Below are 19,667 nucleotides of genomic sequence, written 5' to 3'. Positions count from 1 at the left end.
CAAGATCAAACATGCCCCTCCCCCTTCTTCAACCATAAGATACATTTGTAAAGTATTGACAGTTCGCATAATTTACGGATCTTATCCCAGGGGCTCAGGGAGTTTGACATATCTGGATACAAATTTATTGATATTTCTAATTATTCTTTGCAAAATTGGAACCTCGGAATGTTTAAAAGATAACCCAAGGGGTTAAAAATGGAAAAAATATATAAAAAAAGGGTTGTAGGACAGCAGGTGGCTGCTCTCAAATCACTTTTGAACATTAAAAAAGGCACTTGAACGTCCAATTTCTGATAGAATGAGAATCCTCTAAAGTTTCTAAGACCAAAGGGGGAGGAACAAATTAGGGAGAGGTAAACAGAATAAATTCTGTTCGTTTTAGGTTTAGTTTTTATTTTCATAATAAAGGCATTGATCAAAGATATTTCCAGAAATAAAACAAGATGAGACATCGACTTCTGCATCAACCCTTCCCTTGTATTATTTCTATATTTTTATGAAGATTAAACAAGAATTATGTTGTTTTGGCAGTAAATGCACCCATATCAAGATGTGCTTTTTTATTTTTCTTTTTTTTTATTAGTAGTTTTAAGCACGAAACTTTGATCAAACAGTTCGTGGTAACAAACTGCAGTAAGGAACGCCCCGGCTCAATGGTAACCGAAGTTCTAAAAAAAACAACGAATTTTGATGTCAATAAATCAAAAGAATCAAATTTTTATGCAGATTTTAATTACACAAGTTTCATCAATTTATTCTTACCCATCAAAAGTTACGAGCCTGGGAAAACAGCCCCCGAAGTCATATAAACTTAACGAAAATCACATAATCAGATTTAGCGTACCAGAAAACCATACTGTAGAAGTTTCAAGCTCCTATCTACAAAATCGTGGAATTTTGTATTTTTTTTTTGCCAGAAGACATATCACAGATGTTTGCTTATTTGTTTTGTTTTTCCCCCCAGGGGTGATCGTATTGACCCAATGGTCCTAGAATGTTTCGAGAGGGCTCATTCTAATGGAAATAAAAAGTTTCAGTGCCCTTTCTAATTGACCAAAAACTGGAGGGCACATAAGCCCCCAACCGCGCTCTTTTTTTCCCAAATTCACCGGATCAAAGTTTAGAGATAGCCTTTCTGTTCAGTGTAGTCGAAAAACTTAATAAATATATCTTTGAGGACGACTTAATCACCCACAGCCCCGGGGGAGGGGCTGCAATTTCAAAACTTTGTCAAATTTTTACATGTAGTAATGGTTATTGGAAAGTGTACAGACGTTTTCAGGGAGATTTTTTCTGGTCGGGGGGGGGGGGGGAGAGGTCTTACGAGATAGGATCTTTCCATGGACTGATTTATCATGGGAGAAGAGAATTTCCATGAAGGGGCTCACGATTTTCTACCATTATTTAAAAAAGACAATGTGAAAATAAATAAAATAAGTTTTTTCAACTGAAAGTAAGGAGCAGCATTAAAACTTAAATCGAACTCACTCTTTACGCTTAAGTAGTTTTTTTAGTAAAATCAACTATTTATTCTACGGCCTTTGTGATTCAGGGGTCATTCTTAAGGAATCGGGACAAAATTCAAGCTTTAGTGTAAATAGCGAGGTATTGACGAGGGGGCGAACCCCCTCACATACGTAATACAAATATACGAAAATAGAAGTTCGTTACATAAGTTAATTCGTAAGTTACGTATATTTATCACTAATAAAAACGTTCGTAAAAAAATTAAAAGTTCAAGTCGCCTTTTTAAGTAACCGAAAAATTGGAGGGTAACTAGGGTTCCTCCCCACCCCTTTTTTCTCAAAATAATACGATCAAAACTATGAGAAAGCCACTTAGCAAAAAAAAAAAATAACATCCAAATTTAATTTTAACTATTTATGTATGGTGAGCCAAAATCAAAACATGCGTTAATTCAAAAACGTTTAGGAATCAAATAAAATTTTTTTATTTCAACCGGAAGTAGGGAGCGACATTAAAACTCAAAACGAACAATAATTATTCCGTATATGAAAGGGGATGTTCCCTCCTCAACGCCTCGCTCTTTAGGCTAAATTTTGACTCTTTCTCACAACTCTACTTTTTAAAACAATAAAAAACTTTAGTGTAAAGGAGTTAACAGCCCCTGTCATATACTGAATGATCACTGTTCGTTTTAAGTTATAATGTCGCTCCTTACTTTCACTTGAAAAAACCTTTTTTTTATTATATTTAAAGTGTCTAATGGTCAAATTGACAATAATGCTCTTCTTTCTTTTGATTTCAATGTCGATGAAAGTTTCTATCGACATTGAGTTTTAAAATTATCTTTACTTTATAACAAAATGTGCGAATGTAAAATGAAAATGTAGACGATAAACACTTGATTCAGTAGAGTTCCCTGCCTACTTTGATTTCGTAATAAACTTGAGCTGAATCATATACTAGGTCCGATTGAATGGACAAATTTTCTCCTTGTTCTGCACAATTGTAGGGTTCAGCCAGTTTGATTTTAACTTTTGTGAAGCAAGCATCCCATCAGGTAAGTTTTTGTTATTGATTTATGAGAGTTCTCTCACTTTTTTGTAAAGTCATTTTTACTTCTGCCTATGAAGTTCTGGTAAATTTATGACAGTTCATATTATTGACTTACCAATAAAGCGCATTTTTTATACTCTTTACAAATGTAATAATCGCTTTTATGGCAAATTCAAATTTAAGGACTTGCTGAGCTCTTGATAATGACGAATTTTCAATTAAAGTATGAATTATTAGCCGTTTTCCGACAAAATAATGCTACGTTTTCCCACTGCTGTTTTTTCTGTCGTTTTCGACAAAAATACTACATTTTTTCTGTTCCAAAATTATTTATAATAAGGTTAGCTTAAGTAAGATTAGGTTAAGTTGGGTCAAAAAGTGCTTAAACTTGAATTTGCCATAGAAGCAATTATTAGATTTGTAAAGAGCATAAAAAAGACATCGAATGGTAAGTTCACTTTATTGTTAAGTCAATAATACGAACTGTCATAAATTTACCGAAGTTCTTATCACTTCGTATATCACTTCATATACTCCGTATATGAAATGGGTTGTCCCCTCCGCAATCCCTTGCTCTTTACACTAAAGTTTGATTCTTTGCCACAATTCTACTTTTTAAAACAATTAAAAACTTTAGCGTAAAGAGCGAGGGATTGCGGAGGGGACAACCCATTTCATATACGGAGTAATTTCTGTCCGTTTTAAGTTTTACTATCGCTCCTTACTTTCAGTTTAAAAAACTAGTTTTTTTAATTTAATTTCTGAACGTTTTTGAATTAATGCATTTTTGATTTTGGCCCTCCGCACATTAATTAGTAAAATGAAATTTGCATATTAACTTTTTTTCTGATTAAACGGCTTACTCTTAGTTTTGATCAGACGATTTTGAGAAATAAGGGGTGGGGAAGGAGGCCTAGTTGCCCTCCAATTTTTCGGTTACTTAAAAAGGCAACTAGAACTTTTAATTTTTAATGAAAGTTTTTATTAGTAAAAAATATACGTAACTTAAGAATTAACTTACGTAACAAACTTTTATGCTCTTATATTTTTTATTATGTATATGACGGGGTTTGTCCCCTCGTTAATACCTCGCCTTTTACACTAAATCTTAAGTTTTGTCCCAATTCTTTAAGAATGACCCCTGAATCAGAAAGGCCGTGGAATAAATACTTGAAATTACTAAAAACACTTAGCATAAAGAGCAAGGTATTTATCTCCTCCTAAATACCTCGCTCTTTATGCCAAAGTATTCTTTGAACCCCCTCATATGCGTAATAATCTCTGTTAGTTTTAAGTTTTAATGCTACTCTTTACTTTCAGTTGAAAAACTTTTTCGTGTTTATATTTTCATTGTTTTTTTTATAGTAATGCTAGAAAATCCCGCGCCCTTTTCATTGAATATCTCTTCCCCCATGACATGTTCCTCCAAGAGAAGATCCTCCCACATAGCCTCCTCCCCTCAACCCCGCCCCAAACCAAAAATATCCCCCTGAAAACGTCCGTACACTTCCCAATCACCATTAGTGTATGTAAACACTGGACAAAGTTTGTAACTTGCAGCCCCTCCCCCAGGGACTGTGGGGGAATGAGTCATTCCAAAGACATAGTTAATATGGTTTTCGACTATGCGGAACAAAATGGCTATCTCAAAATTTGGATCCGTTGACTTTGGAAAAAATTAGCGTGGGAGGGGGCCTAGGTGCCCTCCAATTTTTTGGTCACTTAAAAAGGGCACTAGAACTTTTCATTTTTCTAGAATTTTTTTTGAGCCCTCTTGCGAGATTCTAGGATCACTTGGTCGATACGATGACCCCTGGGGAAAAAAAAACGAAATAATAAACACGCACCCGTGATCTGTCTTCTGGCAAAAAATACGAAATTCCACATTTTTGTAGATAGGGAGCTTGAAATTTTTTCTATTGGGTTCTCTTATACGCTGAACACGATGGTGTGATTTTCGTTAAGATTCTATGACCTTTAGGGGGTGTTTCCCCCTATTTTCCAAAATAAGGCAAATTTTCTCAGACTCGTAACTTTTGATGACAAAGATTAAATTTGACGAAACTTATATATCTAGAATCAGCATTAAAATTCGATTCTTTTGATGTATCTTTTAGCATCAAAATTCCGTTTTTTAGAGTTTCGTTTTCTATTGAGCCGGGTCGCTCCTTACTATAGTTCGTTACCACGAACTGTTCGAAAAGAAAATAATTCGGTATTTCGGGGCTTCTGACATTATTACCCCTTTGCGGAAGTTAGGCTCAAAATTGGAAAAGGATTATATTTTTACTCTGGGCCCCTTCCACCTCTTAGTTCGTTTATTTTCCCGTTAGTTTTCACCTGTTTTCGCTTTATAGTTGTGTTATCTCTTAGCAGTTCTTTCGTTAGTTGAGTTATGGTTGTGGTATATATGTTTTATCTCTCGTATAGTTGTGTTATTTTCAAATTATACTCCATAATAGAGAGGCCCCGAACACCCAGCATTGTATATTAAGCTCTGAATTTGACGTTTTTTTCTAACGTGACCAGATTCGTCCTGCGCCCTGCGCCCTTTTCATTGAATTTTTCTTCCCCCATGACATATTTCTCCAAGGAAAGATCCTCCCACATAGCCCCCTCCCCTCAACCCTACCCCCAAAACCAAAAAAATCCCCCTGAAAACGTCTGTACACTTCCCAATAACCATTATTATATGTAAACACTGGTTGAAGTTTGTAACTTGCAGCCCCTCCCCCAGGGACTGTGGGGGAGTAAGTCATCCCCAAAGACATAGTTATTATGGTTTTCGACTATGTTGAACAAAATGGCTATCTCAAAATTTTGATCCGTTGACTTTGGGAAAAAAATTAGCGTGGGAGGGGGCCTAGATGCCCTCCAATTTTTTTGGTCACTTAAAAAGGGCACTAGAACTTTTCATTTCCGTTAGAATGAGCCCTCTTGCGACATTCTAGGACCACTTGGTCGATACGATGACCCCTGGGGAAAAAAAAACAAAAAACAAACAAAAAAACAAATAAACACGCACCCGTGATTTGTCTTCTGGCAAAAAATACAAAATTCCACATTTTTGTAGATAGGAGCTTGAAAATTCGACAGTAGGGTTCTCTGATACGCTGAATCTGATGGTGTCATTTTTGTTAAGATCCTACGACTTTTAGGGGGTGTTTCCCCCTATTTTCCTAAATAAGGTAAATTTTCTCAGGCTCGTAACTTTTGATGGGTAAGACTAAACTTGATGAAACTTATATATTTAAAATCAGCATTAAAATGCGATTCTTTTGATGTAGCTATTGATATCAAAATTCAATTTTTTAGAGTTTTGGTCACTATTGAGCCGGATCGCTCCTTACTACAGTTCGTTACCACGAACTGTTTGATAATGAGTTTAAAATTGAATTTGTGAGCAAAGTAATTATTATATTCTGAAAGAAAAAAGGTTTTGAGTCCAATGAAAATGACTTTATTTTGTTGAAAAACTCATGTTTCACCGATATTCTATCAGTAGGTAACATGCTAGCGCTCTAAATACATTCATAGCAGCAACTGAACTCTTTCATTAACATTAATCAATCAGAATAATTTTACAATATTGATGATACTAACGTTAATAATTTAATATTATTTTCTTCTATGAATTATATATCCTACCAGTTGAATCATTAAAATCATACAGAAGTATAGAATTGAAGATTTTTTGCAGATTATTATTTTTTTAGTTTCAGTAACTGAAGTCGCAGTGATGATGATGCAAATGCTATTCGATAATATGAATATCTAAGCATTAAGAAAAAAAAAATTCATTTTAACGGGAGAGTCTACATAGCACCACACTGAGTGCGTGTCTATTTTCTGACTAACGTATCCACACAGAGAATCTCAAGCGTTCAGAGATCAGATATCAGTTCTACCTCACCTCCCCCTTTCCCTAAAACTCATTTTGCGAGTCGGGGATCAATAAGAGTTAAAGTATTTGACATTAAAATGCACTTTTGGAGGCACCTGCAACCCTGCCTACAAAAATATAATAGTGTACCCCTCCTTTATAATAGTTTATGCGCATATGCGTAACAGCATATAATTTCTAGAATTATGGGAAGAAATCCGTTCAGGAATTGCCAAAACTGATTCATAGATGATTAAATAAAAAAATATTCATAGAAAGTAAGGAGCGACATGAAAACTAAAAAATAACAGAGATTAAACCGTATATGAAATTAAACCGTCCACTCCTCAATGCCTCGACCTTTATGCTAAAGTTTGACTCTTTTTTTCAACTCCCATGCCTTCTTGCCTTCACAGAATTAAATTAAAAAATAATTTTCTTTTTAACTGAAAGTAAGGAGTGACATTAAAACTTAAGACGAACAGAAATTACTCTGTATATGGAAGGGGCTTTATAAAAAGGGCGCTAGGACTTTCAATTACAACTCAAATGATACGTTTCCCGATGTTATAGAACCATGGGCTCGATACGATCACCCCTTGGAAAAAAAGAAAGAAAAATAAACACACATCAGTGATCAGTTTTCTTGGAAAAATTGCTAAATGCCCAGTTTTTGCAGATAGGAACTTGAAACCTCTACAATTGGGTTTTCTGGTACACTGAATCTGGTGGTGAGATTTTCACTAAGATTCTTTACTTTTACGGAGTATCCCCTCTCATTTTTAAAAAAATAAAAAGTTTCAGTGGCCTTTCTAATTGACCAAAAACTGGAGGTCACATAAGCCCCCAACCGCGCTCTTTTTTCCCAAATTCACCGGATCAAAGTTTAGAGATAGCCTTTTTGTTCAGTGTAGTCGAAAAACTTAATAAATATATCTTTGAGGACGACTTAATCACCCACAGCCCCGGGGGAGGGGTTGCAATTTCAAAACTTTGTCAAATTTTTACATGTAGTAATGGTTATTGTAAAGTGTAAAGACGTTTTCAGGGAGATTTTTCTGGTCGGGGGGGGGGGGAGAGGTCTTACGAGATAGGATCTTTCCATGGACTGATTTATCATGGGAGAAGAGAATTTCCATGAAGGGGCTCACGATTTTCTACCATTATTTAAAAAAGGCAATGTGAAAATAAATAAAAGAAGTTTTTTCAACTGAAAGTAAGGAGCAGCATTAAAACTTAAATCGAACTCACTCTTTACGCTTAAGTAGTTTTTTTAGTAAAATCAACTATTTATCCTACGGCCTTTGTGATTCAGGGGTCATTCTTAAGGAATCGGGACAAAATTCAAGCTTTAGTGTAAATAGCGAGGTATTGACGAGGGGGCGAACCCCCTCACATACGTAATACGTATGAAAATAGAAGTTCGTTACATAAGTTAATTCGTAAGTTACGTATATTTATCACTAATAAAAACGTTCGTAAAAAAATTAAAAGTTCAAGTCGCCTTTTTAAGTAACCGAAAAATTGGAGGGTACCTAGGGTTCCTCCCCACCCCTTTTTTCTCAAAATAATACGATCAAAAATATGAGTAAGCCACTTAGCAAAAAAAAAAAATAACATCCAAATTTAATTTTAACTATTTATGTATGGTGAGCCAAAATCAAAACATGCATTAATTCAAAAACGTTTAGGAATCAAATAAAAAAAGTTATTTCAACCGGAAGTAGGGAGCGACATTAAAACTCAAAACGAACAGTAATTATCCGTATATGAAAGGGGATGTTCCCTCCTCAACGCCTCGCTCTTTAGGCTAAATTTTGACTCTTTCTCACAACTCTACTTTTTAAAACAATAAAAAACTTTAGTGTAAAGGAGGTAACAGCCCCTGTCATATACTGAATGATCACTGTTCGTTTTAAGTTATAATGTCCCTCCTTACTTTCAGTTGAAAAAACCTTTTTTTTTATTATATTTAAAGTGTCTAATGGTCAAATTGACAATAATGCTCTTCTTTCTTTTGATTTCAATGTCGATGAAAGTTTCTATCGACATTGAGTTTTCAAATTATCTTTACTTTATAACAAAATGTGCGAATGTAAAATGAAAATGTAGACGATAAACACTTGATTCAGTAGAGTTCCCTGCCTACTTTGATTTCGTAATAAATTTGAGCTGAATCATATGCTACGTCCGATTGAATGGACAAATTTTCTCCTTGTTCTGCACAATTGTAGGGTTCAGCCAGTTTGATTTTAACTTTTGTGAAGCAAGCATCCCATAAGGTAAGTTTTGTTATTGATTTATGAGAGTTCTCTCACTTTTTTGTAAAGTCATTTTTACTTCTGCCTATGAAGTTCTGGTAAATTTATGACAGTTCATATTATTGACTTACCAATAAAGCGCATTTTTTATACTCTTTACAAATGTAATAATCGCTTTTATGGCAAATTCAAATTTAAGGACTTGCTGAGCTCTTGAAAATGACGAATTTTCAATTAAAGTATGAATTATTAGTCGTTTTCGACAAATAATACTACATTTTTTCAGTTCCAAAATTATTTTTAATAAGGTTAGCTTAAGTTAGTTTAAGTTAAGTTAGGTCAAAAAGTGCTTAAACTTGAATTTGCCATAGAAGCGATTATTAGATTTGTAAAGAGCATAAAAAAGACATCGAATGGTAAGTTCACTTTATTGTTAAGTCAATAATACGAACTGTCATAAATTTACCGAAGTTCTTATCACTTCGTATATCACTTCATATACTCCGTATATGAAATGGGTTGTCCCCTCCGCAATCCCTTGCTCTTTACACTAAAGTTTGATTCTTTGCCACAATTCTACATTTTAAAACAATTAAAAACTTTAGCGTAAAGAGCGAGGGATTGCGGAGGGGACAACCCATTTCATATACGGAGTAATTTCTGTCCGTTTTAAGTTTTACTATCGCTCCTTACTTTCAGTTTAAAAAACTAGTTTTTTTTATTTAATTTCTGAACGTTTTTGAATTAATGCATTTTTGATTTTGGCCCTCCGCACATTAATTAGTAAAATGAAATTTGCATATTAATTTTTTTCTGATTAAACGGCTTACTCTTAGTTTTGATCAGACGATTTTGAGAAATAAGGGGTGGGGAAGGAGGCCTAGTTGCCCTCCAATTTTTCGGTTACTTAAAAAGGCAACTAGAACTTTTAATTTTTAATGAAAGTTTTTATTAGTAAAAAATATACGTAACTTAAGAATTAACTTACGTAACAAACTTTTATGCTCTTATATTTTTTATTATGTATATGACGGGGTTTGTCCCCTCGTTAATACCTCGCCTTTTACACTAAATCTTAAGTTTTGTCCCAATTCTTTAAGAATGACCCCTGAATCAGAAAGGCCGTGGAATAAATACTTGAAATTACTAAAAACACTTAGCATAAAGAGCAAGGTATTTATCTCCTCCTAAATACCTCGCTCTTTATGCCAAAGTATTCTTTGAACCCCCTCATATGCGTAATAATCTCTGTTAGTTTTAAGTTTTAAAGCTACTCTTTACTTTCAGTTGAAAAACTTTTTCGTGTTTATATTTTCATTGTTTTTTTTATAGTAATGCTAGAAAATCCCGCGCCCTTTTCATTGAATATCTCTTCCCCCATGACATGTTCCTCCAAGAGAAGATCCTCCCACGTAGCCTCCTCCCCTCAACCCCGCCCCAAACCAAAAATATCCCCCTGAAAACGTCCGTACACTTCCCAATCACCATTAGTGTATGTAAACACTGGACAAAGTTTGTAACTTGCAGCCCCTCCCCCAGGGACTGTGGGGGAATGAGTCATTCCAAAGACATAGTTAATATGGTTTTCGACTATGCGGATACAAATGACTATCTCAAAATTTGGATCCGTTGACTTTGGAAAAAATTAGCGTGGGAGGGGGCCTAGGTGCCCTCCAATTTTTTGGTCACTTAAAAAGGGCACTAGAACTTTTCATTTTTCTAACAATTTTTTTTGCAATTCCGTAGAATTGCGAGATTCTAGGATCACTTGGTCGATACGATGACCCCTGGGGAAAAAAAAACGAAATAATAAACACGCACCCGTGATCTGTCTTCTGGCAAAAAATACGAAATTCCACATTTTTGTAGATAGGGAGCTTGAAATTTTTGCTATAGGGTTCTCTTATACGCTGAACACGATGGTGTGATTTTCGTTAAGATTCTATGACCTTTAGGGGGTGTTTCCCCCTATTTTCCAAAATAAGGCAAATTTTCTCAGACTCGTAACTTTTGATGACAAAGATTAAATTTGACGAAACTTATATATCTAGAATCAGCATTAAAATTCGATTCTTTTGATGTATCTTTTAGCATCAAAATTCCGTTTTTTAGAGTTTCGTTTTCTATTGAGCCGGGTCGCTCCTTACTATAGTTCGTTACCACGAACTGTTCGAAAAGAAAATAATTCGGTATTTCGGGGCTTCTGACATTATTACCCCTTTGCGGAAGTTAGGCTCAAAATTGGAAAAGGATTATATGTTTTCTCTGGGCCCCTTCCACCTCTTAGTTCGTTTATTTTCCCGTTAGTTTTCACCTGTTTTCGCTTTATAGTTGTGTTATCTCTTAGCAGTTCTTTCGTTAGTTGAGTTATGGTTGTGGTATATATGTTTTATCGCTCGTATAGTTGTGTTATTTTCAAATTATACTCCATAATAGAGAGGCCCCGAACACCCAGCATTGTATATTAAGCTCTGAATTTGACGTTTTTTTCTAACGTGACCAGATTCGTCCTGCGCCCTGCGCCCTTTTCATTGAATTTTTCTTCCCCCATGACATATTTCTCCAAGAAAAGATCCTCCCACATAGCCCCCTCCCCTCAACCCTACCCCCAAAACCAAAAAAATCCCCCTGAAAACGTCTGTACACTTCCCAATAACCATTATTATATTTAAACACTGGTTGAAGTTTGTAACTTGCAGCCCCTCCCCCAGGGACTGTGGGGGAGTAATTCATCCCCAAAGACATAGTTATTATGGTTTTCGACTATGTTGAACAAAATGGCTATCTCAAAATTTTGATCCGTTGACTTTGGGAAAAAAATTAGCGTGGGAGGGGGCCTAGATGCCCTCCAATTTTTTTGGTCATTTAAAAAGGGCACTAGAACTTTTCATTTCCGTTAGAATTAGCCCTCTTGCGACATTCTAGGACCACTTGGTCGATACGATGACCCCTTGGGAAAAAAAAACAAAAAACAAACAAACAAACAAATAAACACGCACCCGTGATTTGTCTTCTGGCAAAAAATACAAAATTCCACATTTTTGTAGATAGGAGCTTGAAACTTCGACAGTAGGGTTCTCTGATCCTACGATTTGTTAAGATCCTTTTAGGGGGTGTTTCCCCCTATTTTCCTAAATAAGGTAAATTTTCTCAGGCTCGTAACTTTTGATGGGTAAGACTAAACTTGATGAAACTTATATATTTAAAATCAGCATTAAAATGCGATTCTTTTGATGTAGCTATTGATATCAAAATTCAATTTTTTAGAGTTTTGGTCACTATTGAGCCGGATCGCTCCTTACTACAGTTCGTTACCACGAACTGTTTGATAATGAGTTTAAAATTGAATTTGTGAGCAAAGCAATTATTATATTCTGAAAGAAAAAAGGTTTTGAGTCCAATGAAAATGACTTTATTTTGTTGAAAAACTCATGTTTCACCGATATTCTATCAGTAGGTAACATGCTAGCGCTCTAAATACATTCAAAGCAGCAACTGAACTCTTTCATAAAACATTAATCAATCAGAATAATTTTACAATATTGATGATACTAACGTTAATAATGTAATATTATTTTCTTCTATGAATTATATATCCTACCAGTTGAATCATTAAAATCATACAGAAGTATAGAATTGAAGATTTTTTGCAGATTATTATTTTTTTAGTTTCAGAAACCGAAGTCGCAGTGATGATGATGCAAATGCTATTCGATAATATGAATATCTAAGCATTAAGAAAAAAAAAATCATTGTAATGGGGGAGGCTATATAGCACACTGAGTGTGTGTCTATTTTCTGACTAACGTATCCACACAGAGAATCTCAAGCGTTCAGAGATCAGATATCAGTTCTACCTCACCTCCCCCTTTCCCTAAAACTCATTTTGCGAGTCGGGGATCAATAAGAGTTAAAGTATTTGACATTAAAATGCACTTTTGGAGGCACCTGCAACCCTGCCTACAAAAATATAATAGTGTACCCCTCCTTTATAATAGTTTATGCGCATATGCGTAACAGCATATAATTTCTAGAATTATGGGATGAAATCCGTTCGGGAATTGCCAAAACTGATTCATAGATGATTAAATAAAAAATATTCATAGAAAGTAAGGAGCGACGTGAAAACTAAAAAATAACAGAGATTAAACCGTATATGAAATTAAACCGTCCACTCCTCAATGCCTCGACCTTTATGCTAAAGTTTGACTCTTTTTTTCAACTCCCATGCCTTCTTGCCTTCACAGAATTAAATTAAAAAATAAGTTTTTTTTAACTGAAAGTAAGGAGTGACATTAAAACTTAAGAAGAACAGAAATTACTCTGTATATGGAAGGGGCTGTATGAAAAGGGCGCTAGGACTTTCAATTCCAACTCAAATGATACGTTTCCCGATGTTATAGAACCATGGGCTCGATACGTTCATCCCTTGGAAAAAAAAAAGAAAAATAAACACACGTCAGTGATCAGTTTTCTTGGAAAAATTGCTAAATGCCCAGTTTTTGCAGATAGGAACTTGAAACCTCTACAATTGGGTTTTCTGATACACTGAATCGGGTGGTGAGATTTTCACTAAGATTCTTTGACTTTTACGGAGTATCCCCTCCCATTTTTAAAAATCAAGAAAATTTTTTCAGACTCGTAGCATTTGATGGGTTGCACTGAGTTTAATGAATCTTATATATTTGGAATCAGCATAATAAGTTGATTCTTTTGCTATGTCTATTGATATCAAAATTTCATAATTTACGGTTTTGGCTACTAGTGAGCTGTGTCGCTCCTCACATACAGTTACGGAAGATATCAAGTGATATGTTCATTTTCAGTCATGCTAAATTGTCTCGGAAACTGTGAATTTACTGAAATGGCAATTTTTTTCTCCCGCGACAGTTTTTTTAGAAACATGGCATATTGCCAAAGATTGTCCTTTTTGGCCAACCGTCTGGGGCTACATGGAAAGCACGTAGTCCTTGTGTGGTTCGGAAGGATGTCATAAATAAAGATTTAAAGGAAATGGAAACTTCTTAGGAGGTTGTAAAGAGGACGTAGAGTTTTTTTCGAAACATTTTTTTAGACTTTTGGTTGCCCTGCGCTATTTTGAACTCTCTTAGCCCCTTTAAGAATTCGAACCGTGATTTCCTCAAAAATGATTACTGAAGAAAAAAGAGCATAACCAACAGCATCAAGTGATATATTCAATTTGGGCATAATTCTGTACTTTTTTGATGTCTCAGGCATACTCAACTCCCCACATCCATCAAGATCCACTGTTTGTACTCTCTGTTTGCTGATCTCAGTTTGTATACAGCCGACTATAACGAACCGAAAAAACCGGCAAAACAACAATGAAGATAGTTTTTGAGTATATTAATAATGCATAATGAAAAAATGAATAATGAAAATAATGAATAAATGAATATATTAATAATGAAACAAAGTAAATAATTTGGCAAGGACTTCCGTCGAGATGGAAAAAACTAGCCTTCCGAAGTTCTTAAGCTTGAAGAAAAGAAGAAGGGAGAAGAGACAGAAAATGGGACCCAGCTACCGATAATAAAAAAAAAAGGGTGACTGAAAGGGTGAATTAAATTATTTAGGTTTTCAAATCACAAAATATTTGGTTTCACTCTTAGACTTAAGAGAATTTATTGTTAAAAGTTTACGTTCATGTAAAGCTTAACATACACATCTCTAAAATGAAATTAGCTCATAGATTTTTTTTTTCTGCTTTTTAAGGTCTTCTTCGAACGAAAGGAAACAGAAACAATTACAGATAAATCTTTTTCCAAGCTATCCCTTATTAATCTTGCGGGCTCAGCAACAAGAGTGGCTCAGCAACAGAAGCAAGTGGAGCCCGTTTTGATGAAGGGAGGAGTATTAAGCATGTCCTTATTAGCCCTTGGTAAACTTTTGTTTTCGTTATTTATAGTGACAAAGAATGGCAGAAGCCGTTAATAGAATTTTTCTTCGTTGTGTATTTAATGGGAAGCAGTGCCTCTGGAACTGCTTATGGGAATGGGAAGCAGTGCAGCACCTCGCAGCAGAATTAGAAATATTTAAGACGGACAGCTTTAATTTATAAAATGTCTTTGTGGCTTGACTTTATAATGTTGCTGGGAATGTTTTTTTTTTTTTGCCTATTTTTTTTTCTGACGAACCTCTTATCAGGTTTCCATTCTCTTTGTCAAGTGCCTATGAATTTTTTTAAATTTTTTTTTTTGTGTGTACAAATCTTCATAAACAAGATAAAAGACTTAATTTTCCATTTTAGTAATTTTTTTTTGGGGGGGGGGGGATATCTTGTATATAGCATAGCCTGGAAATGTACTTATCTCAGGACGGAATAGCTTAAAGATAAATCAATTTCAAAACGGACTTTTTGAATTCCAATTTATCCTATCGTTGTTTTTGCTGGTGAAATCTTCCCTGGGGAGGTTTTCCATGAATATTCTTTCTTTTAAGATTTCAGCAATGCGCGAAGAGTAAATCGGTTATAGATCCAATAACTGCTGTTGGTGGACATAAAAACTGAAAAACAAAGGAAAAAAAATTCAATAGAGGAAAAACGCCTGGTTGGGGTTTGGAAAGTTGTGTACAATAGAATATAATATCCGGATTTATCTCCAGTAACGTATTCCAGTAATGAACACCTTCCGACATTTATGTCAAAAAGGTGTTCATTAATATATCACTTTTAAAGTTGTTATGAATAACCTGCATCACAAAATCTATTTTCACAAGATTCAGGGTGGTATTTCAACGTCGTAAAATTGTGGCAACTAGATATATGGACACAAAATATATTAAGATAAGTATTTCCTAGCATTTTCCCAAAATCGTTATCTGCTACTTCTACAACTACGGATAGTTCATTGCTGCACAAAGCCAACACTCATCCCCCCCCCCACTTTTTCAAAGAATTTACTCTTATTAAATGATTATCCTGCTTTTCCTCTTATGCAAACTCCTTTAGATCTTTTCTAATGGCATTCCCTAGCCTCATCCAAGCACGTCCTGCTTTTCGTTTGGCCGTTGTTGTATTTACAATGATGCAATTTTTGTAACTAATTATCTCATCTATAAAGCGCGATATGATTATCTTAACATTTTGTTTTGGATAGACTAAAGAGTGGGATTCAGTCGCATTTTCCATTTAGCTTATATTTTTTGTATACGTTAAACAAACATGTATTTGAAATTATCGCTTGACAATTCTTATCGAAAACACACACGGTAGCACATCTTCTTCAACCTCTTGAAGAGCTCATGTTCCACAGCCATACTTACTCTCCGTCTTCGCCCTGTCTTTTAACATCCTACTGTTAGTTCTTTTTGCTATATGCGTTATCTTCCAAACTTTTTTCAATCATATACACCCCCACGCCTGAGGTATTCTACTTTCCCTTGTCACTAGATCCAATTTTCCTACTAAAAATGCTTTCTTGGTAAATGAAGCCATCCATTTTGATAGTTTTCTTGCCACCTAAGATCATTTCTTTATCTTCATTTACTCCTAACTTTAGCTTAATACTTTATTCTTAATCCATTTCTAATTCCTAATTAATTTTTCCTTAATTATTTCATTTATTCCTTACATTAAATAAATACCCTTATTTATTAAACCATTTCTTGCACCCTGGAATCTCAAATGTATTAGATTTGAATATGCTAGATTAGGTATATTAGATTTAAGATAAAGATTTTATATATATACAAAATCCAACTAGGTAATTTCATAAGAAATCTGTTTATTTTTCCTCCCTCGGTTCCTAGGTTCTTTAACGTATCAACTTCTTACTGTTAATTCTAAAAATAAAAACATTTTATATTGAATGTCTGATTCTGTTAATTTCAATATAGATAGAAGGATAGACTTTCGATTGGACTGTTACAACACTCAGTTTAATTAAAGAAGAAAATTTTAAAGTGGGACAGTAATCTTAAGAACAATAAAAAAGAAAAGCGTGCCTCTAAAATTACAACAGTCTATCACCAGGGCTATTTTTCTTTCCAACACCACAAAATCCTAAATTAGGTTTTTCCTAGATGTTCCTACATTATTTGTTTAATATTCATGAATTTTGACTTTGACTTTTAGGGGGTATTCCCCCCCCATTTTCTAAAATCAAGAAAATTTTCTCAGGCTCGTAGCATTTGATGGTTAACACTGAGTTTAATGAATCTTATTCAATTGGAATCAGCATAATTAGCTGATTCTTTTGTTATGTCTATTGATATAAAAATTTCGTAGTTTTAAATTTCGGCTACTCGTGAGCCGTGTCACTACTCACATACAGTTAAGGAACATATCAAGTGACGTATTCATTCTCAGCGTTGCCAAATTATCTCGGAAACTGTTTACTGAAATGGCAATTTTTTCTCCCTAGAAAGTTTTTTTTACAAATATTTTTATAGACTTTTGGTTACCATACACTATTTTGAACTCTCTTAGCCCCTTTAGGGGCTCGAACTGCAATTTCCCCAAAAAATATTATTGAAGAAAAAAAGAGCATAAAAAATAGGATCAAGTGATGTATTCAATATCATTCTAGCAAATTTATGTAGAAAACTGCATACTTATCCGAATTTTTCACCCCTCTGTTGGTATGTTAACCAAGTAAAAAGAACACTACTCCCTGCAATATTGATTAATGCGCAATACTTGGAGTTTAAAATCAACTAGCAACTAAGGCTAACCTAGCTAACACACAACACTAGTACTTAGCTTATAACATACTAGAATTTTGGTGCTTTGGCTTAAAAAAGCTTAGCTAACCTTTCTTGTTTCTCCTCTTTTTGCCTGTTCTTTCTTGGTTCCATGACTGAACACAAAAACAAATTGGATCAAATTTACTGAGCACCAATTTATCTAGATTTCAAACGTTCACGTTCCTTATTCTTTATCAGTTGATCAAACTGCTTGAACTGGCGTACCGTCAACAAACTAGAGGCAACGCATTACGAAATATTTCAGGCGCACTACGAAAAACAGAAAGGTCGCTTTTTTTTAACTATTAAATTTAACTATTAAATTTTAACTATTTTTTTTTTAAATTAACTATTAAAATAACTATTAAATTTTTAACTATTAAAAACTGTTGTACTTTTGTACAACACTTTCTGTCTTTTTATGGAAAGAGGCGGTTTTCAGGGGTCACCTGAAATCAGTAAATGGGTCACTCAGTGGCCCACGGGTCTTGGGCTGCCGACCCCTAGCTTAGAAAATATTTGGCTATAGATAAGTTTTCAAAAATAAATCTGCATATGATCTCCTTAGCTTATTCCAGTTAGTTCAAGTTCATAAAACTTATTACTTTGCTTAGCAGAGTTTCATCAGAATATAATACATCAAATACATTGAAAAGCGCATTGAGAAAAGCAAATAGGCCTGCTTAAATAAGTTGAACCAAATTAAAATTTAAACTTACCTTTTTAATTGTGACTTTTATTTCCAGGGTTTCCAACGTAACATTCAGTCAACACAATTAGTTCAGTCCATGTCGCCTTATTTCAGGTTATGTCAAGTAAGTTGAGTTTATAGATAAGTAATTAAACACAACTACCGGGCATAATCTAAAGGCAGCTTAATAGAAATTTAGTTTAATTTTAACATATTTTTCAAAACGACGGGGGAGGGGCAGTTTCTTTTCAGTTTTTCAACGATGATACTAAATTATTTGTTAATGTACACTCTAAGATACCTTGCTAGTTTGAAATGTTTTCCCTTTCCCATTTTTCCCTTTCGGCTGAGACAGTTTACTTCCTGGCGGCTTTCCACGACTTGTCAAGAGGCTCAGACTCGCCCCAACCAGTACACATAAGGATGCTTGCTTCACAAAAAGGAGAAGAAACTCACAAACAAAACACTGCAGTTTTTTTTTTGCTGCAAAAATAAATTGATTGTACTTTATTTGTCGTTTTAATTTAGTTTTTATATTTTGAATATAGATTTCTATAGGTTAACATTCAGAGGCTGATCTAGATTGAATGAGCACTTAGCCCTCAGGAATTTCAAATGAAATTTCGGTTTACTGTGGGTATATTTGGTCTCTTGTCTAGTTGGTTTAAGCAATATTAAATTTTTTCAAGGGCTAGATTTTTCTCTTCAGTGGTGGAAAAGCTACTAATTTGAAAAATTTTAAGTTGTGTAGCTTTGCAATGGGAGGGGTAGAAGAGATCCGCTAAAAGGGGCTAAGTGGGCTTTATGTATCTTTTGTTTTCACCAAGGCACTTTGTATAGAAAGAGCTTTAGATTCTTCGGAAGGGCTTCATTTGATTGGAAATTGAAGCTCCTAGTTACCTTTCTAAGAATAAAAAAAAACTGGAGGGCAATTAGCTCCCTCTCGTACCCTCTTTTCTCCAAATCCATCTGGTTAAAATTTTGTGCTGTCCAATTTGTTTAGAGTATTTAAAAAGTCCAATAACAGTGGCTTCAATATTTGACACAATTATTATTGGGTTTTGCGTACTGAAATAAAATAAACCAAATTGTATGTTTCCCATGCGTTCTGCCACCCGTAACTTGTTTTTTTTTCAGTTTTTGCTTCGTCAAAGTTGACTCAATTAACAGGGTTGAATCAACCCTACATGGGTTGAAACAAGAGAGACACAATGCGGGAATAGATGTGCCAAAGGTTGTCTTTGACAACATAAAAGATATTTTTCATATTCATACTAGAACAAAAGGTGGAGGGGTGGGGTATTCGCTTGCAGGTAACAATTGTAAATGGAAACAAGTAAGGAAAGACGACAAAATGTAAGTTAAGAACAGCTACGAGCTATTCGTTAGGAGAGGAACATAGGCAATATTACGACATTTAATGTCTGAGCCACATCAAAGTCAACTTTGTCGACACAAAACTAAGTTTTATGAACGTTATATGGTTTTTACATGATTTTACCGTCAAGCTCGTAATTCAAAATTCAAGAAATTGGCTTGAAAAGCTTAAAGTATTCACTTAAAAGTTTTATTCATAACTCATATCTAGTTTTATTATTAA

The 19,667-nt window shown here is 34.5% G+C and overlaps 1 long non-coding RNA gene across 1 annotated transcript; it reads left to right on the top strand.

The window, feature by feature from the left end:
* Nucleotides 1-2,460: 2,460 nt before the first annotated feature.
* Nucleotides 2,461-18,543, top strand: LOC136036599 (uncharacterized). The gene is made up of 3 exons (XR_010619749.1): nucleotides 2,461-2,527; nucleotides 14,404-14,569; nucleotides 18,123-18,543. It is a non-coding gene; the product is annotated as an uncharacterized LOC136036599 (long non-coding RNA).
* Nucleotides 18,544-19,667: the final 1,124 nt, after the last annotated feature.

The sequence above is a fragment of the Artemia franciscana genome, chromosome 15 (assembly GCF_032884065.1).
Source record: "Artemia franciscana chromosome 15, ASM3288406v1, whole genome shotgun sequence".
Taxonomy (NCBI): Eukaryota; Metazoa; Arthropoda; class Branchiopoda; order Anostraca; family Artemiidae; genus Artemia; species Artemia franciscana.
The sequence above is the reverse complement of the archived record's forward strand: the minus strand, read 5'-3'. Positions and strand labels throughout refer to the sequence as shown.